Here is a 23528-nt window from a genome sequence, read left to right as displayed (position 1 = left end):
GAGGAAATGATGTAAACAAAAGGAGCAGCAGTTGCCCCGCATGAAGGATCCCAGGAGTCCCAGGGGGGCAGGCAGGCTAGTGACCAGATGGCCCCCCAGGGCCCCAGGGAAGGTGACCTAAAGTTCTCCTGGTTCTGCAGCAAAGGGAAAGGCCAGACCTGTAGCAGGTCCACAGGCTGATACAGGGAAGTCCTCCCCAAAGGCACCAGCGTGAAGACACAACTATAGGCAGAATGAACTAGTTTTACTGTTGTTGCTTTAATATGTCACATAGGCAGGCTTGTGACCAAAAGTATCCAGAAAACCCAGAGAGCAGGCAGGCTAATGACTAGACAGGCACTCAGGACAGCTGTGCCCTGCGGGTAGTGAAAGTCGCTCAGTCATGTCCGACTTTGCAACCCCATGGACTGTATAGTCCATAGAATTGTCCAGGCCAGAATACTGGAGTGGGTAGCCTTTCCCTTCTCCAGGGCATCTTCCCAACCCAGGGATTGAACCCAGGTCTCCCGCATTGCAGGCAGATTCTTTACCAGCTGAGCCACAAGGGAGGCAGCTTCAAATGATCTCTGTTTACCAGTGACCAGGAAGGCTGAAGGCTAGAAGGACAACTGGGAACATGGCAGAAGGGCAGGCTGGTGGTCCGGTGGTTCTCCAGGGAGACCAAGGCAAGGTAAGACTCTGTACGAAAAGAACCACAGTTCCCCTGTATGCAGACAGATCTGCGGCTCAAGGAATTCCAGGAGGGAAGACTAGTGACTAGATAACCCGTCCACACCAAGCATCAGTGCACTGTAGGGCAGGTGGCCAAAAGTTGCACCCATTTCTCTAGCAAGGGAGAAGGCTGCTAAGTGTCAGAACTAAAGGTACCCTAGCACACCTGCAAACACTGGTTCTCTGGAGACACCAGTGTGAGGGCAGGCCAGTGGCTGATAGGAGTCAGGTTTTCCCAGTATGTGGGGAGGCTTGAGGTCATAGGGATTTCTGAAACCTCAGGTAGTAGGTAGGTGGATAATAGGATGTCCCCACTCCCACCACCCCCACAGGAAATCAGCGCACTGCAGGAAAAGAAGCCCGAAATGATCTCAATTCTTCAGCAACAGGATAAGCTGGTGGCCTGAAAGACATAGGAACCATAGCACGTGGGCAGGCTGGTTCCCCAAGGTTTCCCCAGGGCACCATCACCCCAAAAGGTGTAACCTTAGGTAATCACAGTTTCCCAGTAAATAGGCAGGCATATAGCCCAAAAGATCTCAGAAATCGCAGGGTATGGGCAGGTTAGTAACCACAGAAGCCCTTGGAGAATCGGTGTGGTGTAGGGAAAGGGGCTGAATATTTGCTGCTTTCCCCAGCAAGGGCAAGGAAGATGAGCTTAAAAGCCATTAGGACCTAAGCACGAGGACAAAATGGCACCCGGATTGTTCTTCAGAAGCACCAGTGAGAGGATACTACGGTAGCCTACAGCAGCCATAGTCCCACAACTCGCAGGCGAACTTGAGGCTTAAAGGGTCGCAGAAACCTCAAAGGGAAAGTAGGCTGGTAACTAAACAGGCACTCTGGGGAATCAGTGCACCACAAGAAAGGGGAATGAAAGTGCTCTAAGTTCCCCAGAAAAATCAGACTGCCAGACTAGTGTAGCCGGAACCTTAGTGTTAGGGTTAGTTTATACCAAGACAGTCACAGAAAGTACCAACATCAAGGTATTACAGTAAGTAAATAGAACCAAGTTTCTCCCAGAATACTATGGCCTAAAGTATCCTGAGAAACCCACTGTGTGGTTAGACACTGGGGAGAAAGTGGATAAAATTCTCCATTTCCCCAGCCAGCAGGGGCAGAGGGAAGGGAGCAGAGGAGTGAAGGGTAGAAGAACCATATGAACATCAGCATAAGTGCCCAGAAGGTACCATTTGTTAACCACCTTAGTTCAGTTCAGTCACTCAGTCGTGTATGACTCTTTGCGACCCCATGGACTGTAGCACCCCAGGCCTCCCTGTCCATCACCAACTCCTGGAGCTTGCTCAAACTCACATCCATTGAGTCAGTGATGCCATCCAACCATCTCATCCTTTGTCGTCCCTTCTCTTTCTACCTTCAATCTTTCCCAGCATCAGATTCTTTTCTAGTGAGTCAGTTCTTCGCATCAGGTGGCCAAAGTATTGAAGCTTCACCATCAGTCCTTCCAATGAATATTCAGGGTTGATTTCCTTTAGGATTGACTGGTTGGATCTCCTTGCAGGCCAAGGGACTCTCAAGAGTCTTCTCCAACACCACAGTTCAAAAGCACTAATTCTTTGGTGCTCAGCTTTCTTTATAGTCCAACTCTCAAATCCATACATTACTATTGGAAAAGCCATAGCTTTACTAGATGGACATTTGTCAGCAAAGTAATACCTCTGCTTTTTAATATGCTATCTAGGTTGGTCATAGCTTTTCTTCCAAGGAGCAAGTGTCTTTTAATTTCATGGCTGCAGTCACAATCTGCAGTGTTTTGGAAGCCCCCCAAAATAATGTCTGTCACTGTTTCCATTGTTTCCACATCAATTTGCAATGAAGTAATGGGACCAGATGCCATGATCTTCGTTTTTTGAATGTTGAGTGTTAAGCCAGCTTTTTCACTCTCCTCTTTCACTTTCATCAAGAGGCTCTTTAGTTCTTCTTTGCTTTCTGCCATAAGGGTGGTGTCATCTGCATATCTGAGGTTACTGATATTTCTCCCGCCAATCTTGATTCCAGCTTGTGCTTCATCCAGCCCAGCATTTCTGATGATGTACTCTGCATATAAGTTTAAAAAGCCAACTGAAAATATACAGCCTTGACATACTCCTTTTCCAATTTGGAACCAGTCTGTTGTTCCATGTCCAGTTCTAACTGTTGCTTCTTGACCTGCATACAGGTTTCTCAGGAGGCAGGTACAGTGGTCTAGTATTCCCATCTCTTGAAGAATTTTCCATAGTTTATTGTGATCCACATAGTCAAAGGCTTTGGCATAGTCAATGATGCAGAAGTAGATGTTTTTCTGGAATTCTCTTGCTTTTCCGATGATCCAGTAGATGTTGGCAATGTGATCTCTGGTTCCTCTGCCTTTTCTAAATCCAGCTTGAAATCTGGAAGTTCTCAGTTCACGTACTGTTGAAGATGGCTTGGAGAATTTTGAGCATTACTTTGCTAGTGTGTGAGATGAGTGCAATTGTGTGGTAGTTTGAACATTCTTTGTCATTGCCTTTCTTTGAAATTGGAATGAAAACTGACCTTTTCCAGTCCTGTAGTTACTGCTGAGTTTTCCAAATTTGCTGGCATATTGAGAGCAGCACTTTCACAGCATCATCTTTTAGGATTTGAAATAGCTCAACTGGAATTCCATCACCTCCACAAGCTATGTTCATATAGTGATGCTTCCTAAGGCACCACCTGAAGGAAACCACAATGAGCAAAAATAGTTCCCTAGGATGAAGGCAAGCATATGGAGTGAAAAATCACAAAAAGGTAGGCAAGATAGTAACCGAATAAGCCTCTGGTGCGACAGTGCTCTGCATGGGAAGTTGCCTGACATACTTTCCATTCCACAGTGAAGGGAAAGCCTGTGAAGGCCAGAAGAACAATTAAAACCACAGCATACATGTATATATAGTATAGATCTGGTGCCCAGATGCTTTCCCCAGGTGGACCAGGGAGATAACATGGTAAACAAAAAGAACCACTCTTCCCTAGCATGTGAGCATGTTTGTGGTCCATAGGATCCTAGGGGAAGGCAACCTAGTGACTGATGGGTTCCTGAAGCACCAGTGCCATTGAGTGTAGGTGGCCAAAAGTTCACTCCATTATCATGCAAGCCAGAATGCTGGTGGCCCAAAGGAGTCTGGAACTCAGGTGCTATAGTAAATGGGTCCCTAGAAAGCACCCAGAAGAACACTTGGGATACTGAGTACAAGGCACTGATGGTGACCAAACAGAATTGGGATTTCCTGGGCTCTCGGGCCCATACATGAAGATCCCCAAGTTGCCTTCGTGAGCATACAGGTAGAGTTCCACATGAGACCTTGTAGCTGAGGCAGGATGGTGGCAAAGACATCCAGGACCTTGAAAGGACAGATGGCATGTGGACAGAAGATTCCATGGGTCCACAGTGTGAGAGTCATATAGTGGCAAAAGGACTCTGGTTTCCCTAGGCTGGAGCCTATCTGATAATCTGGAGGAGTCCATAACCAAGTGTCAGTCAGTCAGTCAGTTCAGTCACTCAGTCGTGTTTGACTCTTTGTGACATGGACAGCAGCACGCCAGGCTTCCCTGTCCATCACCAACTCCCGGAGCTTGGTCAAACTCATGTCCATTGAGTCAGTGGGGCCATCCAACCATCTCATCCTCTGTTGTCCCCTTCTCCTGCCCTCAATCTTTCCCAGCAGCAGGGTCTTTTCCAGTGAGTCAGTTCTTCGCATCAGGTGGCCAAAGTATTGGAGTTTCAGCTTCAGCATCAGTCCTTCCAATGAATATTCAGGACTGATTTTCTTTAGGATTGCCTGTTTGGATCTCCTTGCAGTCCAAAGGACTCTCAAGAGTCTTCTCCAACACCACAGTTCAAAAACATCAATTTTTCAGCACTCAGCTTTCTTGAAAGCAGGAAGCTTTCAAGCCTTCTTGCTTGCTGGGGAACCCATGGCACTTCTGGTCATCCTCCCTTTCAATGTGGCCAAGCCCTGCGAACCCTTCAGGCCACTTACCTGTGTGCATGCTTTGTTATCTTTTTTTTTTTTTTTTTTCTCTCTCAAAGCTGAGTGCTGACTAAAGAAAAAAAAAAAAAAACAAAATGATAACCAAGCACACAGATAAGTGGCCTGAAGGGTTCTCAGGGCTTGGCCACATTGAAAGGGAGGATGACCAGAAGTGCCATGGGTTCCCCAGCAAGCAGGAAGGCTTATATCCAGAAGGAGCCCCAGATAGATCGTTTAAGTACCTTCTATTCAACAAATCATTATTTAACTATCCAAAAAAAAGCTTTTTCCTTCTCTCCAGGAGCTGGTATTATGAAATGATACAAACTATTAATTTTTTTTTAAAGCCACGTGGTTGCTAACTAATGCTCTAGGAGTGTTTGTCATGCTTTAAAGTGCAGATGAATCACCTGGACAGCTTGTTTGAAATTCTACTTTAGCAGGTCTGAGGCAGGTCCTGAGATTCAACATAGGTAATGGCAAAAGCTGATCAGGTGATGCCAGTGCTGATTGACCACTTGAATAGCAGAGACCTAGAGCTAGAGATCCATTCACCACATATGGCAAGTTAATATAATTATATTTAAATTTAAAATCTAGCTCTTCACTCTCACTAGGCACATTTCAAGTTCTTAGTAGACAGTTGTGGCTAGTGGCTACCATGTTGGACAGCAAAGATAGAGACTGCTTTCATCTTATGTGCATAGTTCTCCAAGGAATAAATGACCATATATTGCTGGGCAATTCAATGAAGTCTCTGCGAATTTTGTCTGGACCTGGAAATGTAAGTAGGATTGCGATGGAAGAAACAGTCAGTGTGGAAATAAAATACTAGAAGGCAACTTTGTGCTTTGGAAATACAGGGGGCTCTGCATTGAAAGATGCTTGGCATTGAAACTTGCCTGTGACATTTACAAGCTTTGTAATTCTGGGAGAGTTACCTTAACTTTCTCAGCCTTAGTTTGATCAGTGTAAAAATGTCTATGTTACAAAGTACACATGAGATATATGTGCAAAAAACGTCTGTAGTGTACATCCCAGAAGGTTCCCCAAACTTCCAGTCTGCCTTTACCTTCTCACAGCTGGGCTCACTTGATCCCTACCTGTGATCACATCCCTGCCCTTGATTCCTGAGGTCAGAGTTAATATTTACTAAACTTCCCTTTGTAGGCTTTTAAAATCCTGGAATTGATATGGAGGACCTTGAATGCCAAGGCTGACTGATAAATTTCCATTCGGTAGCCAGTAAGGAAATTTTAGCGTATTCCTGTGAAGGGTGAGCTGTCCTCTTGGAAGACTAACGTAGCATTCGGTATAAACAAGATGTGATTAACATCTCAAGAGAAGGCAGGGGGTGAGAATAGAGAAGTTGATGGGACCAATGCAGTGGAGAGCCTTGCCTATCTTGTTAAGGAGACTATACTTGAGCCCATTGGCCATGGGAACTTGCTGAGAAGTTCTAATCAAGGACATATTCATAGGCAGACCATCTGGTTGAAGTGGGAGGAGATATTTGAAGAGAATGTCTGTGAAGAAGTGAAAGGGGTGATGAAAGAGAACTCTCTAGTGAGAGATGATTATGGAGCCCTTCTGAGTGATAGCAAGAGTTGTGTGGCTGTCTGGGAACTAAAAAGGAATAAGATTAATGTAAATATAAGCCGAGACACCCCATTATTTGAGAAGGTGAGTGAAATGGCCATATTTCATTTCAAAAGTAGTCAAAGACTGTCGCCAAGGCAATTTCTTATATTAAGCTTGAACTGCATGAATTTCAAGCACTGGATTTTTCTGAAATTAACCAGTGACCCACCATTTGTTCTGTGTCCATGCTACCTAACCATTATTATGATGAAAATCTTTCTTAGAATTAAATTGTTCATAGTGATAGAAGATCACATTTCAGGGGAGGAGTTGGGGGAAGTACTCCATGAATGATACAGGAGCATATAGCAAAACAAGTTGACCTTTATTTTTGCATGGATTATCTGCCACTGAGGGAAATGACAGCAGATATCTAATTCTTGTTGATCATTTCCCTGCTTTCTGAGCTGTTTGGTTTTCTCCAGTATCACCCTCAAGTTTCCCCTCCTCCATGTACTTGAGTAGTCCTCCATGGTAATATGGGCTTCCCTGGTAACTCAGTTGGTAAAGAATCGCCTGCAATGCAGAAGACCCCCATTGGATTCCTGGGTTGGGTACCCAGGGAAGATCCCCTGGAAAAGGGATAGGCTCCCCACTCCAGTGTTCTTGGGCTTCCCTGATGGCTCAGTTAGTAAAGAATCTGCCTGCAATGCAGGAGACCTGGGTTTGATCCCTGGGTTGGGAAGATGCTCGGGAGAAGGGAACGGCTACCCACTCCAGTATTCTGGCCAGGAGAATTCCATGGGCTGTATAGTCCACGACATCACAGAGTCAGACACCAACCGACTTTCACTCTCACTTTTCATGGTAATATTGGCCTGAAAGAAGTACCACTGAAAAGAAGACATAAAACTGTAAATAGCCTGCATTGTACTTCCAGTCATTAGCTGGAATTATCTACCTCACCTCTCTTCTACTGTTGAAAACTGGCTGGGCATTTCTTTCTGGCCAAGTTTGTCTTTTTTTGTGATCCTTCCCTTCTCCCTTATTTCTGGGTGAAATCATATCATATTGTAAGACACTAGACAGCTTAAAACAACAGGAAGAAATACAGCCCTCACTGTCAGGCAGGTTTTGGTTTTTTGGTTTTGTTTTGTTGTTAGTAATATAAAAACAAATGACTAATATTTTAGGGATTATTTGTTGTCTCAGCTTTAAAATAAAGAGCTACACTATTTCTCTATCTCAAGTTCTTATATTTGGGGCATATTCCAGTTTTATATCCAGGGCTATCATTTGGAATTGAGCAGAAAAATGGAGGCAGTAGAATTAGATTTTTTTTATTTTATTGAAGTATAGTTGATTTACAATGTTGTGTTAATTCCTGCTGTTGAGCAAAGTGATTCAGTTATGCACATATATATATATATATATATATATATATATATTCTTTTTGCTATTCTTTTCAATTATGGTTTATCACGGGATATTGAATACAGTTCCCTGTGCTATGCAGTATGACCTTGTTGTCTATCCATCAGTTCATCCTGAACTCCCAATCCTTCCCTACCCACCCCTCTCCCTCTTGGCAACCGCAAGTCTGTTCTCTATGTGTGTGAGTCTGTTTCTGTTCATTTGTGTCATATTTTAGATTCTACATATAAGTGATATCATATTATGCTTGTCTTTTTCTGACTTCATTAAGTATGATAATCTCTGGGTCCATCCATGTTGCTGCTTATGGTATTATTTCATTCTTTTTATGGCTGAGTAATATTCCATTTTCTATATGTACCATATCTTCTTTATCTATTCATCTGTTAATGGGCATTTATTAATAGGTTGTTTCCATGTCTTGGCTGTTGTAATAATGCTGCTGTGAACATAAGAGTGCATGTATCTTTCCAAACTACAGTTTTATCTGGGTATATGAGTGGGATTGGTGGATCATATGGAAACTCTAATTTTACTCTTTTGAGGAGCATCCATACTGTTTTACATAGGGCTGCACCAACTTACATTCCTACCAGCTGTGTAAGAGGATTCCCTTTTCTCCACATGGTCTCTCACATTATTATTTGTAGACTTTTTAGTGATGATCATTCTGACTGGTATAAGGTGGCACCTCATTGTAATTTTGATTTTCATTTCTCTAATAATTAGCAGTGATGAGTATCTTTTTATGTGCATATTGGCCATCTGCATGTCCTCTTTGGAGAAATGTCTATTTAGGTGTTTTGCCAGTTTTTCATTTGGGTTTTTTATTGTTGTTATTATATGAGATATTTCGTTTATTTTAGAAATTAAGCCCTGTCATTCCCATCACTTGCAAATATTTTCTCCCAGTTCACAGGTTTTTTGTTTTGTTTATTGTTTTCTTTGCTAAGCAAAAGCTTATGAGTTTAACTAGGTCCCATTTATTTATTTTTGTTTTTTATTTCTATTGCCTTGGGAGACTGACCTAAGAAAATATTGGTACAATTTATGTCAGAGAATGTTTTGCCTATGATTTCTTATAGGAGTTTTATGGTGCTATGTTTTATATTTAAGTCCTTAAGCCATTTTGAGTTTATTTTTGTGTATGGTCCAAAGGTGGGTTCTAACTTCACTGATTTACACACGGTTGTCCAACTTTGCCAACACTACTTGCTGAAGAGACTCATTGTATATTCTTGTCTCCTTTTCAAAGATTAATTGACTGTAGGTGTGTGGGTTTTGGCTTAGTGGTAAAGGTGGTGGTACTAGTGGTAAAGAACCCACCTGCCAATGCAGGAGACATAAGTGATGCAGGTTTAATCCCTGGGTTGGAAAGATCCCCTGGAGGAGGGCACTGCAACCCATTTCAGTAATCTTGCCTAGAGAATCCCATGAACAGAGGAACCTGGAGACCTATAGTCCATGCAGTTGCAAAGAGTTGGACACAACTCAGCAATTAACACTACTACTGTGTGGGTTTATTCCTGGGTTCTCTATTCGGTTCCACTGATCCATATATCTGTTTTTGTGCTAATAGCATGCTGTTTTGATTACTATAGCTTTGCAGCATTGTCTGAAATCTGGAAGGATTATGAGAGGCATTAGAATTAAAAAAAAAAAAAAAAGAATTTGGACCCCAAGGTGAAACTATGTGCTGATTTATATGAATTTTTAAATGGCCAAGGAAATTCTTCAAAACTTTAGCTTCCAGCTTTTATACTTTCAAAGTTTATTTTCAGTCTCTCTCAAACATTAATGTGAGACATGCATTTCCATGAATATTGTTGTATTTCCTACATGGTGCTGAGGTTCCTAGTTCACTTGTGTTCCACTGTAAAAGAAGAAAAAATTTTAAAAACTGCCTTTCTTCTCTGTGTTTCCCATACAACAGTCACTGCTTTTTGGAGATTACCATCTGTAAGCTAATTCTGAAGTTGTTAATGGCAAGAATCAGAGCAGTTGGCATGTGTTTTAAAATACACAGTTGAAGGTTTGAGATGATCTCTCCCACTCATTTGTGAGAGCTGTGTGACATAGCAGTGTGTTCTTTCTAGGGGGTGCCAGCAAAGTCTCGTATTTCAGTTGCTTTAACTGGATTTGGAACATTTTTAGAGTGTGTAGATTAACTCCCAAACACAAAGCAAATCTGTGCTACTTGATTTGTCATAAAACCATAACACGTTTTCCATTGATTTCCAGACTAGCCACAAACATTCTTCACACTTCACCTCATTCCTGAGCTTGAAAAAACGAATAAAAAAGCAGTTGTGATGCCCACCTTTTCCAGAAATTCTGATTCCAAGTACCCATGGAAGAAACGACAAGGAAAGAGTTTGTGTTTCTAGAATAATACACCTCTAGAAAAGGTACAGATATTCTCAAAGAATCCTGTACCGACTTTGCAACAATCTGTTAATTGGCAAATATTTCCCATAGCCTATAAAATATCCTGAAAGAACATTTATACCCTTAATCATGTCCCAAGTAAAACACGACAAATGACTGTGAAAAGCCAAGAACTAAAATATTATTGTATACCAAGGGTTTTCATTTCTTTTTTAAATTAAAATTTTACCTTTCTGTAATCTAAGTTCCTTAGTATTTATTCCTACTTTTGTTTCAAGCCCCAGATAATCTGTGCAATTTTTTTTAGCTGTTTTGCAAAGGAAAAAAAAAAAATCTCGCTAACACTGGGTAAATTAGCAGTAGCACCACAAAAAAACAGGTTATTTATTTTACTTCTTCAGTCTGTCTGCCCTCCTTAAAGCAAGTTGCAGAGATCTTAAGTAGGAGTGCTCCCAAGATGACATATCAGGATTTTTACACGTCAGGATTTCAAGGAACAGAACAGGCAAACATTTAAAGCTAAAGATGCCACACAGAAAGAAGATGGTGTGTTCCAACAGAGCTTTGTCATTGTTGAGTCCTAGATTTGACAGTCATTAATTTGCTATTAATAAATGTTATTGTAAGGTAGACTCACTTCACCTGCCTCAGAAAGTTTGTTCTTTAGACACCCATTGCTTTAAGCAGCCTGTCAAACTGATTCTGGCATTCAAGGTAAGAAAGAGATGTAGTTAAATTTTTGCAATAGACTGGCTAGGTGTTCATCTGCTACCACTGATAGATACAGTTGGGGAATTGCTGTAGCTTCTCTCCCCTCTCCCTTAGTACCTTTTGTAATGATCTTTAATGCCTTAAGTGCCCATCAGCCCATGGTAGAATCGGTGTTATTTGGAAATGAAAGACACTTCTCAGTTTGGATGAATAAAGAAAATTCATCTCAATAAACTAGCCTAAGAGTTTTTCCTAACACTAATAGTGTGTGGCGTATAGGACATATATAGGTTGGTATATATATTATTGCCTTACATTTGAGGTTGATATACAATGGAAATGGCAAAGACTAGATTATCTGTCAAAGTAATAACTACAGATTGTCTTCCCTTGACTTTTTGGTCAGGCATTGAAGATTAAGTGGAAATAGAAACTTCAGTTCAGATTTGGGGGTAGAGGTAGGAACTCGCACAGTATGACACCAACTCAGTGCTCTGTCTCCAGCTCTGTGTTTAGATCCTCTACCTTCTGGACCCTACAGGGCTCACCTGTGTGCAAATGCCACCTCTTCTCACTAGCTCCCCTGTTTCTCTTTCTCTCAACACATCCTCAGTTTCCTTTAGCTCTCTCATGCATCCTTGACCTTCCCACCTCAGGGAAGACAAAATAAATTCCAGGACTGTGTGTCTTACTATAAATGTGTGGGAAAGGCTGGACTGAGCACAAGCAAAGGTCACCTTGCGGCTGCCCTGCTTGATCTGTGCCCTTTTGTGAAGAGTAATAGTAAATATATCAGCTCTTAGCCTTGAGGTAGCTCTAAATACCAGATTCATGGAGAAATCCAATGGGAAAACACTCTCTATAAAGGGTTTCTCAGGCCTTGTCCTACTAAAATCAGCTCTTTTGCCTTGGGGAAAATGGCCTTTTCATTTACGTGTGAAAGTTGTTCTCCCATAAATGGAAAAGGGTTCTAAAATGTTGGCAGTGCCCCCATATGAAGGGTTCTCCATCAGCTCTGTTCTTCTGACTATCCTGTTGAGTTGCTTAGCCTCTGTGCTTCTAAAACATACTGTGAGATAGCTGCTGAAATGCAGCATTTGTTGCAGAGAGCTGTCAGTGGTACAGTAAAGACTTACTCCAGCGTGCAGTACAAGGAGAACCCTGGCTTCTGACACTAGAATATACTGAGTAGTTACAGTGGTGTGCCTTTTGGGGGTGGGGAGCACCAAAAAAGGTAAAAACAAGTATCAAACTGTACTAGTGTCTTCTAGTCTGGCAGGAAGGCAAAATATATACAAATGGGAAAACAGCAAAGATTTGCAAAGCACCAAATAGAATACCATATGTAATAACCATTGTGTCAGTGAGCTAGTGATACTAACCACCACAGAATCTCAGTGACTTACAATTAAGAATTAATGTCTCAGTGATTCAGCTGCAGTTGGGTGGCTGTAGGCTGAACTCAGCCAGCTGGGCTTGGTTCCAGGCCTTGAATTTGATTCAGACTTGGTCCACTTGTATGGCATGCTTGTTCGAAAGAGCTACCTGGACGTGTTCTTTTTCAGATGGAGGAGGCTAGCCCTCCCAGAGAAGAGAGCAAAGCAAGCAGTGCCTCTTAAGTCATACTCTTGAAGTAACACACAGTCAGATGTGCCAGCTTAACATTGGGTGAAGCAATGGTGGGACATGGAAGTATACTTCTCTTATAAAGTAGGAAGAAAAGGGTGTGAGTAATTACTGAAGAAATAACCCTAATCTAACACAACTATGTATTTTTCAGTGCAAAAGTAACATGAAAGACTAGAGGAATCTATACAGTAGGTGTGTTACAGCAGGCTTTTGAGAAATCTAGGAATTAAATATGACTTCTTGGCAGATATGGTAATAATCTGTGACTCATGGCCTATCTATAAACTGTCTATAAAATTTTTTCATGGTTCATTCAGCTAGAAGATAACTTACAATTTTCTAATCTTAAATGAAAAGAGGGGAAATGCACTGAGTTCTCTAAACCAGAACATATTAGAAAAAGAAAACTTATTCTTCCATCATAAAATTAGTGCTTATTTTTTCAGTGGTATTTTTATGGAGACTTCTGCTGACATTTCAAGCTACTCATGAACACCTCCTTCAGAAGAGGTTGATAATTGTTGAAACCAGCCCGCAAATTGCACTTCTCTTAGATTAAAATTTGTGTTGTGGCTCACCACCACTCAGACCCTCTCTGAAGTTTATTTTCAGTTGACACAGTCCTAATAGCATATCCAGGGATGATTACATAGGGGAATGTTTCTGTTATTGTCACATATTTAGCTTGTCTCCACTTACACCTTTCAGGGGTATATGCTTTATGAGTCCAAAGCTTTTGTAGTTCACAGTAAGCATGCATGAAAGAAGGTTGTGGAACATAGCTTTCACTCTTCCCTTTAAATTGCTGTAATAGGACTAATTCATCTGATAACAATTAAAATGCATTACTTAGAAGAGAACATTTGAATATAAAATTGGAACACCAGTATGTGAAATTTTATAGTAAAGAATTATATCTCTAACGAGCTATGCGACCTTCAGAAAGCCACATTCTCTAGGGCACAATTTTTTCCCAGTTTTTTGGTGTGTGTGAAAAAAGGATTGGAATAGATGGGCTTTAGAATTTTAGTGCTGGTTCTTTCAAGCTGGAGCAGTAACAAGTCTTAAATTCTATGATCAGGTTAATGTAAAATAAATATAGGGAGAAAAATAATTATAGGAAGCATAGCATCTAAGTTGACATAGGAGGGAAAAAAAAGGAACATAATTAGGAGTCTACCATTGAGAAGAGAAGTACAAGACCCAGAGTGAGGGAGTTCAAGATGCAGAGTCAGACATACAGAACCAAAGTTTCAAGGTGAGCCACTTGGCTCACCCTGACAGCCAGCCTGAGCATCACTGGTCTGCTGCTAGAGCTCTAGGTTGCTCCTAGAAGGGCATTTACTTTCAAGCACCATGGACAAGATGTTGAAAAGTAGGGCTTTGTAGATGATGAAGTTATGTACCTCACAAATTGGTACTTCAGAGATGATGTTTTAAGTCCCTGGCTGTACATATCATAGACAATGTTCTTTTTTATCTGTTAGAACAGCTTTTCTTTCTCATCATAAAATTTGGCTAGTTTCTATCTTTGAGTCTCCCCAGAGTTATGATTTCTTAAAGAAAGAAGACATCAGTTCCGTTGAATCCTTTGAAGTACATTGTGAAGTATTTCCCACTGGGGACTCCTTACTTTGATTTTCAGTATAAACCACAGCATTTGGGTTCCTTTAATGATTATAATGACTACATTTTTAAAAAGAAAAGCCTTAAGAATATTCTGAAGTTGCTACTGTTTTCCTGCGGGGAAATCCAGGTTATATGATAGACGGAATGGTATCAGTTTTGCAAACTGTATGATGTTAATGAATCACTGTTAATTTTGATACTGTACAATTGTGGGGGTAATGTTCAAGGTAGTTTATAGGACCTTTATCCATTACCTCACAAATTCTAGGATGTTTTATGCAGTGTTAGGAAAAAAGTAATGACCAAAGGTAGTTAGTAGATTCTCTGAATGGAATTCTCTCTTTTTTTTTTTCATTTGAAACATGTCTTTAAGACACCCTTCATGTTAAGGTCAGTGACCATTAATTTAGAAAATGTGGATGTTAATTAAAGGCATGGTTTCAGAAGAAACCTTTTAAACATTTGGCCCATGCTGGTTAATTAGAAGGACAAAAATTACTCCACTGTGTAAATATAGGGAGAGTTTCTTCTTCCCAGTAATGTGCATACATGTCTGTTTGTGTTGTATGAAAAGAGAGGAAATCATTGCTGCTGCTGCTGTTGCTAAGTCGCTTCAGTCGTATCCGACTGACTCTGTGTGACCCCATAGACGGAAGCCCACCAGGCTCCCCCGTCCCTGGGATTCTCCAGGCAAGAACACTGGAGTGGGTTGCCATTTCCTTCTCCAATGCATGAAAGTGAAAAGTGAAAGTGAAGTTGCTCAGTCATGTCCGCCCCTCAGCGACCCCACAGACTGCAGCTTTCCAGGCTCCTCCATCCATGGGATTTTCCGGGCAAGAGTACTGGAGTGGGGTGCCATTGCCTTCTCCGAGGAAATCATTAGGCAAGTGAAATAGGTAAGGTGACATTGACTTTGAGGTTTTAAATTATTTCCAGCATTAGGCTTTATCGAGCTATACCAGTATACAACAGAGGATGAGATGGTTGGATGGCATCACCAACTCGATGGACATGAGTTTTACCAAGCTCCAAGAGTTGGTAATGGACAGGGAAGCCTGGCATGCTGCAGTCCATGGAGTCACAAAAGAGTTGGAACCAACTGAGCAACTGAACTGAACTGAACTGACCAGTATGCCTGGTCCTTAGCAACAGAGATGACAGCTAAATTTACAAAGCTATAAAAAAGGTAGAACTATATACCATGGTTTTTTATTTGTAAGTAAATGTGAACCCAGTGAAAAAAATATTTGAGGATTTCTCCTGCTATAACTTTTGATCTGACTAATCAATGATGTACTTTGTAGAACACCACAGCTGGTCATGTCTTAGAAGTATCTATTACTCAAATGAAGCTATTTATTTTTATTGTTGGTTTGACCAAACTTATAATTAGTTTTTCAGAACTACTCTGGCTTCCCTTTCATATACCCTAGAATGTGAGACATCTATGGAAAGCTAGGATTTCGTGTAAAATCTTCAAACCTTCTGCAAATCTTTGTCATGAGGTAGAGGCAACCTAAGTAACCAAGGCAAACTGTATCAGGTTGAGAAATTTGCAACATGCTAAATTACTGCTGTGTGTATGTGTGTGTTCACGCAAAGTGAGTTACACCCATAGGATTCATTACACTCACCTGTGAGACCCCTGGGGCCCTTCCTAGGAAAACATATCACAGTGATTCAGTGAGTTCCCTGCTCATCACTCCATCCTAAAGAGGTAAAAATCTGTTCAAATTAGCACTGAGGGCAATAGTGACAAGGATAAGGCTGAAGTGATCATGGCTATAGCGCTCCAGTAATGACTGTCAGGGTGTGGTTGTGAACTGATGAATCGTACTGTCTTACAGTGGTGCCTACTTCTTTTCTATTCTCATCTGTACACCCCCTATCCTGAGTCCTCAGGACACTCTGAATGCCTGGTTTCCAGAGGAAACCCTGTTAAAATTATCTGACTGTCCCAATTTGTCATGATTTAGAGATAATGACTAAGAACCAATTTCCCTTCTAGCCTGTGTTTTTTGTTTTACTTCACAACTATCTTTAATATATGGAGAAGGCAATGGCACCCCACTCCAGTACTCTTGCCTGGAAAATCCCATGGATGGAGGAGCCTGGTAGGCTGCAGTCCATGGGGTCGCTGGGAGTTGGACACGACTGAGCGACTTCACTTTCACTTTTCACTTTCATGCATTGGAGAAGGAAATGGCAACCACTCCAGTGTTCTTGCCTGGAGAATCCCAGGGACAGGGGAGCCTGGTGGGCTGCCGTCTCTGGGGTCACACAGAGTCAGACACAACTGAAGCGACTTAGCAGCATCTTTAATATATACAGCCACTGAGTAGAAGTTATATAGCCTACCCATTTTTATTTGGAATATCTCGTTCTGATAAGTTGAGCATGAAATCTCAATCTCGTGATTTTTGAGTGAATTATATTCAAGTCTATATACTGACTGTTTAAAGTTTTAACAAATTTTTTGTAATACACATTATGTATTTAAGAGGATATATTGCAAAAACTAAAATATACTTTAAAACTGTATTTTAAAACGTACCCATTAAAGATCATATATATTTTTGTGTGTATTTTAAAAACTCACTTGATCCTAGAAAAAAATTCCATATATTTTTTCCTTCAGTAATATCATTAAAAATGGTTGTGCTATGAGAAGGGAAAAATTTTAAAATTAAGCATTTTTTTCATTGTGATTCTCATCCTCTATAATTCTATTAATATTTGACGGGAATTAAGATGAACTTGGTCTGGAGGAGGGCACGGCAACCCACTCCAGTATTCTTGCCTGGAGATCCCTTAGAGAGAGGAGCCTGGCAGGCTATAGTCCACAGGGTGGCAAAGAGTCAGGCATGACTCAGCAAGTAAGCCACCACCACCAGATGAATTTGATGTTGGTAATAATTGAATTGTTATTTGTGTAAATTCATATAATGAATCAACTCAGTTTTGTTCATAATTCAGCTAGAAAATGATTATTATGGAAATATAATAAAATATGTACAAATTTTAAAGAATGGACTAAATTTCTTAATCATTTTGATAAACAGTAGAGTTTGTTGGTTGTGTTCTGATATGGAACCAAATGTTTTTTTTTTCCTGTTGAGTTCTGTTATGTAGGATCCCAGGCTAAATACATCATGGTGGGTTGTGAGTTAAGGGGAGTCTTCCCATCCCATGAGTCAGATGTGGAAGCACCAGGGTAGTCCTTGGTTAATTAAGAGGTTCTAATATTATACCCTTGAGACCATTCTGCATTCATGCATAGTCATCTGCATATCTAAATTATTTTTTGACATGTAAACAGTGCTATATGTAATGTTTTGTGTTTATTTATTTATTTTTGCCTGCACTGGGTTTTCCTTGCTGCATGCACGCTTTCTCTAGTTGCAAGAGTGGGGTCTACTCTCTAGTTGCAGTGAGTGGGCTTCTCATTGCTGTGGCTTCCCTTGTTGGGGAGTATGGGCTATAGAGCATGGGCTCATAGTTCTGGTGTCCAGGCCCAGCTTCTCCACGGCATGTGGAATGCTCTCAAACCAGGGATCGAACTTGTGTCCCCTGCATTGGCAGGCAGATTCTTATCCACTGCACCACCAGGGAATTTACCTAGATTATTTTTAATGAATCATCCAGGTAAGCAATTTGAGGTGCGATGGGGGGTAATGGGCTGTATAAAAGGAACATTTCAGTGAATATACTGAAAGCTTGCACTTTCATAATTTTTGTTTCATAATATTTCATAGTATTAATGCATCATAAAAAGATTCTAAGAACATATGTGAATTCATAATACTTGTCAGGGGAGATGTATGCTCACAAAAAAGCAGTTGCAATTATTGCTGAGTGTTTGTGGTATTTCATGAGTAATGGAAAGATAACTACAAATATTAATGTGGCCAAATGTAACTCAATTTGAGCAGAGCAAGAAACCATGGCAACTCATCTTTTTCACCCTGAAATCACAGAAAGATTGTTTCCTGACAATGATCTCAAAACAACATATTCTTGCTCAAGTATTATTTGATTTTTTTATCATATATGCTGAGTAGACTCCTTCAATCACAGTTTATATTTTCTAAATGTTTCTCTTCTTGGAATTTTATGGAAAAAAGGAAAGATTCATGGTTTATTTTTTACTTTTGATAGGAAAGCACATATTTTAGTATTAATACTTTTTCCCCTGGGAATGCCAAAATTACTATGTAATGAAAAATTGGAAAAAGACAATTTTATATAAAACACCAGGAAATAAAAGGTCCTCTCCAAAAGCTAAGTTATATCTGGCTCTTTGAGACCCCATGGACTGTAGCCTGCCAGGCTCCTCTGTTCATAGGATTTCCCAGGCAAGAAAACTGGAGTGGATTGCCATTTCCTTCTCTGGGGATTTTCCCAACCCAGGGATCAAACCCACATCTCCTGCATTGGCAGGCAGATTCTTTATCACTGAGCCACCAGAGAAGCCCAGGAAATAAAGATGGCAAGACATAATTTGGGGCTTTTAAAACCCACATGGAGAAGTCAATATAGACTCTCAAGTTATGTCAGAAAGGGGTAGTATTTAATATAATCCACGGAGCCTGTTACAAATGCTTATTTAGCTCATATAAACACCCCAAACTTCACATTTTCCCTTGCAAATATATCTCCGAGAGCAAGCTTGTGCTGCCTTTGGGCCAGGAAAATGGTCCTAATTCCCAGGGCAAGGATTGTCCTCTTCATTGGCACAGCATTCCCTACTGGTCTTTCAGGCAGTTTCTTCTCCCACCACTTCCTCAATTAAAACAGCTCAGAATCTTCATTCAACCTTTCCTAGTCAATTCTGCTTTAAATAAAGCATTCTAACCAAAAATATGTGAAACTTATGAACCAATTAATGGCTAACAGCTCATTCCTTTCTTTCCCCCAGAACTCCTTCTTTGAAAGTACTCATAGATATATTTTTATGAAACATTATATAAAGGCACCCTTTCATTTACTTTAATTTCAGGGTTGAAGTATAAATATTTTCAGAGGAAAATTGGAATATAAATTAAAATCTGAAGGGCTAGAGATATTTTTATTACCTCAAATATAAGTTAGCTTAGAAAAGCTGATTTACTCCTTTCTGCATGATGGGTACATATGGGTTGGGGAGGTAATTTGTCTCTTCAGCCTTCCTATATATTCATATAAATATTTCAAGACCAAGTATAGCATGACTATAAAAAAGTAGGTTCTGGTTATATTATACATAGAAATTAAGCGTTAATATGCCATATGCTCTATAACTTTTTAAATTATAATTATTGCTTAGTTTTTTATTCTAATTTAGATTATTTTGGCAGTGTCATTTTTTTCAGCTAGTCATGTTTTAGTGTTTGTTTTCTTTTTTATATTTTTATTGGAATGTGATGCTTTACAATATGGTATTAGTTTCTGCTGGACAACATCGTGAGCTCTATAACTTTTAATAAGATTTATACTTTTCAAATGCTTGCCCTATTCTGTTAAGAAAGTGGCATTCATTGTGGAAAGAATGACAAAAGACACAAATGGTAAGAAAGCATAAAACTTGAGTGTTCATGAGTATGCTTGTGTGTCGAGGGCAGAGGATTTGCATGAGGAAACAGTAAGCTAGAAGACTGGAAAGAGAGTTGAGAGACAACATGTGAAATCAGTGTCTTTCTACATTAGAAAAATCTGAAAGATCATTTATTTATACCTTTTCTCGGATGCACAAACTCCCTCTCCAGCAACACTAATAAGCAATCATCCAGTCAGTTATATTCCCATGTCAGCAAACGCCTGACTTCAAAGCCGTCATTATTTGACAGCTGCAGTGACTAAAACTTCTTCCTTGTGTCAGAACTGAAACTTCTACCATCGGTCTTAGTTTTGCCTCTGGAATGCAAAAGAATCCTTTTTCTAAGTCAATCCTTTTGAAGGTTTAAAGTCTTTAAAAGAAATACTCCAGTACACTTCCTTTGTGATTTATAGCGGTCATATTTCATAACCTATGACAATTTGCTCTTCACCCAGAAGACAAGTATACAAGCTTAATATTAACACTAACAAATGCATATTTCTTATTATGTGTTGCTGCTGCTGCTGCTGCTAAGTCACTTCAGTCGTGTCCGACTTTGTGAGACCCCATAGACAGCAGCCCACCAGGCTCCCCCGTCCCTGGGATTCTCCAGGCAAGAACACTGGAGTAGGTTGCTATTTCCTTCTCTAGTGGGTTGCCATTTCATGACCCGTGCATTGAATCTGGGTCTCCTGCATTGCAGGTGGGTTCTTTACTAACTGAGCCAGCAGGGACTGTGAAGCAGTAACAAACTAGAATTGGTGGATAAACACCTTCTTTGCTGCTCAGGCAGGGTAATGCTGAGGCATGTTCTATACTGTCTCCCAGAGGTCCTCAGTAAGATTGAACCCCCAGCTGCACACAGTGGTTATCACTCATGAACACATCCTGTATTGGCTGCTTTCACTTTTCTTTCCCACTCCTCTACTCCCTGCTGGTAATCACCTCCTAAATGTGTGCTAAAACCTTTGTCTGAGGGTCTTAAGTTAATGGGGAATCCAGACATATATTACTTTCACACATGGAAGCTCTATATAGGTAAAGTTGTCTAGAGAGAGAGACCACCCCCCTTGAAGACAATGCAGTCTCAGCTTTTCTTGCTGGCACTTGGCATCTGTATTTGTGACTATGAGTATTATCTTTATAGATGAATCTTCTTTCTTGCCATCATCTGTCATTATCACCCAAATTTTGCTTTGTTTCCTTATTTTTTTAAAATCTTCTATTGTATGACAAATCACAAGAACACTTTGCTTGGCAGACCTCGATTCTGGACATGATTAGTATGTCAGATAGGCATTAACCCTTGTTCTCCTCTTTATCTTTCCTATTACAGTCAACTCAGCCCCTAAAACTGGCCCTTCCCTCATCCCTTTTACAGTTAAATTCTATCAGTTAAGCCACACAAGTATATCCTCAACAATTCAATCTCCTGCACTCACATACTCCCAACTTTAGACTTCATCATTCCTGGAAAATCTCAGTGCCGACACCAGCCCCTCAAATCTCTCTGTGCCCTCATTCTCTCCATTTTGGTCCATCATCTACCCTGCCAGAGTATTTTTCAATATTGTAAATTTGTGTTACATTTTTGTCCTAGAACCCTTCAGTGGTTCCATATTACCTCGAGAACTACCCTTACTCTTTAGCATGGAACCCAGCATTCTTCAGTATCAGGCTCCCAATCACCTCTGCAGACATGCCGCTGCCCACACTTAGCATCCACTCTGCTATCCAGGCATGGTCAGCCATTGGAAGTTCCCTGAACACATGGTGACCTTTCCAAGGGCCTTCCAAGAATGCCCAAGTCTAAAGTCTGTTCTGTTTGCCCCATACCATGATGTTTCCCATGCACTATTTCCCAAATGCACCTTTAAGCAAAAATGTCCTGGGATTGAGAATGAGAAGGAAAGGAATATTATTTCAAACCCTTTACAAAATAACTGTAGATACTTCATTTGGGAATTTCTAAGTGCAACAGAAATCTGGGTGAGTAGGTAAAATAGCTACATAAATAAAATGAACACCTTTTAGGTCACACCAGGAGATTGCCTTGAGGTTTAAATGGCTGAGATCATCTTCACATTCCTCACAGCTAGCCATCTATAATTAAACAGTGGCACCAGTCGGCACATATTCATCATCTCCAAAGAAAAGGAAAGTCACCTCCATAAATCTCAAAAATGAGATATTAGAATTTTGTTTTTATAATAGCTGACACACAGTAATTTGTGCTAACATCTGCTTAACCTGAATCCATGTCCCAAGATTCAGGATTTACTCATGTAAGAAAGAAAACCTGCTAGTTTTTTCTTTGCTAAAAGCAAAGAAAAATAAACTCTAATAATTTAAATGATTTTTTTAAACTTAAGTTTGGAATTTGATTGGCATTACGAAATTTACTTTGTATTATAAAAGGTACCAGTCAGCTTATGACAAACATTTCTCAATGTGCCATCCCAGTTCATATCTTGCTATTGTAGTTCAGTCACTAAGTCGTGTCTCTGAGTCTTTGTGACCCCATGAACTTCAGCATGCCAGGCTTCCCTGTCCTCCACTGTCTTCCCAGAGTTTGCCCCATACCTTTACCTCATGCAGTTCTACCTCTCATTCCCTTAATTGATTGTAGAATAACTCTACTAAATATAATTCACCTTCTGAAGTTTCTGTCGTTCAGTTGCCAGGTCATGTCCAACTCTTTGCAACTCCATGACGGCAGCATTCCAAGTTCCTCTGTCCTTCACCATCTCCCAGAGTTTGCTCAAAGTCATGTCCATTAAGTGGTGATGCCATCCAACCATCTCATCCTCTGTCGCCCTCTTCTCCTTCTGCCTTCAATCTTTCCCAGCATCGGGGTCTTTTCCAGTGAGTCAGCTCTTTGCATCAGATGGCCAAAGTGTTGGAGTTTCACCTTCAGCATCAGTCCTTCCAATGAATATTCAGAATTGATTTCCTTTAGGATGGACTGGTTTGATCTCCTTGCTGTCTAAGGGACTCTCAAGAATCTTCTCCAGCACCACAGTTCAAAAGGATCGATCCTTTGGCCTTTCTGAAGGGCTCCATGTAATTTTGCCAGATTCTCTTACAGTTCCCTCTTTATACTTCCTGTTATTTGGTTGGCCAAAATGTTCATTCAGGTTTTTATGTAATACATTATGTAAAAACTTGAATAAACATTCTGACCAAACCAATTCCTTAAGTACCTAAAAAAAAACCCTCTTTCTCTCTGAAATAGTAACAGCTCGTGAAGTGTCAAATTCATAGAAAGAAACAGGACAGCCCACTCTCCATTGCTTGTTCCTTAATTACTTTTCAGGGAATGACACTATCTGTGATTACTCAGGTCTGAAGTTGGCAAACTTCTGTAAAAGGCCAGATAGTAAATATTTTAGGCTTTGAAGGCCGTACAGGCTTCTGTTAAAACTGCCCAGCTCTATCATTGTAGTAGAAAACGACATAGATAACACATAAAAGACTGTGTGTTCCAATAAAACTTTATTAACAAACAGGTGCCAAGCATTTTTGGCCCATAGGCCATAGCTTCCTAATCTCTGATCAACCCCTTAAATCCTCTCTGACATCCTCTAGCAAAGGATGATATGAAGGGGGATATGTTAGTTCACTCAATTTGGAAGAGTAGAACAAGTATGAGATCAGATCCCAAGGCTGGATTCTTTACGTTATCAATGGCCACCAGAGTTTGAATAAGTTATAATATCTCTCAGACATCTATGTTTTTATCTCTAAAATTCAGATAATACTTACCCTGATATCTTTCTCAAGGCTGTTGAAAAATTGTACACGTGAAAACCCTCTGCAGGAAGTAATTTTAAGGTATGAGTGTTCACTTTAAGAACTCAAAGTGTGGAGGAATCTAT

General features: G+C 40.4%; 1 long non-coding RNA gene across 4 annotated transcripts in view; it reads left to right on the top strand.

Moving 5' to 3' along the window:
- Positions 1 to 569: 569 nt before the first annotated feature.
- Positions 570 to 23528, top strand: part of LOC147339895 (uncharacterized) — a 100408-nt gene continuing 77449 nt past the window's right edge. The window contains exon 1 of one of the 4 annotated variants that reach the window (XR_015159678.1): positions 570 to 670. This is a non-coding gene — a long non-coding RNA (uncharacterized LOC147339895). Of the gene's footprint in view, positions 671 to 5211; positions 5488 to 6035; positions 6387 to 23528 lie in introns of those variants that run through there. The other 3 variants (XR_015159677.1, XR_015159679.1, XR_015159676.1) reach the window with 3 other exon arrangements.

The sequence above is a fragment of the Bos grunniens genome, chromosome X, assembly GCF_055505025.1.
Source record: "Bos grunniens cultivar Pamir isolate PY7600 chromosome X, Bosgru_T2T1.0, whole genome shotgun sequence".
Taxonomy (NCBI): Eukaryota; Metazoa; Chordata; class Mammalia; order Artiodactyla; family Bovidae; genus Bos; species Bos grunniens.
This window is presented reverse-complemented; position numbering and strand designations above follow the sequence as displayed.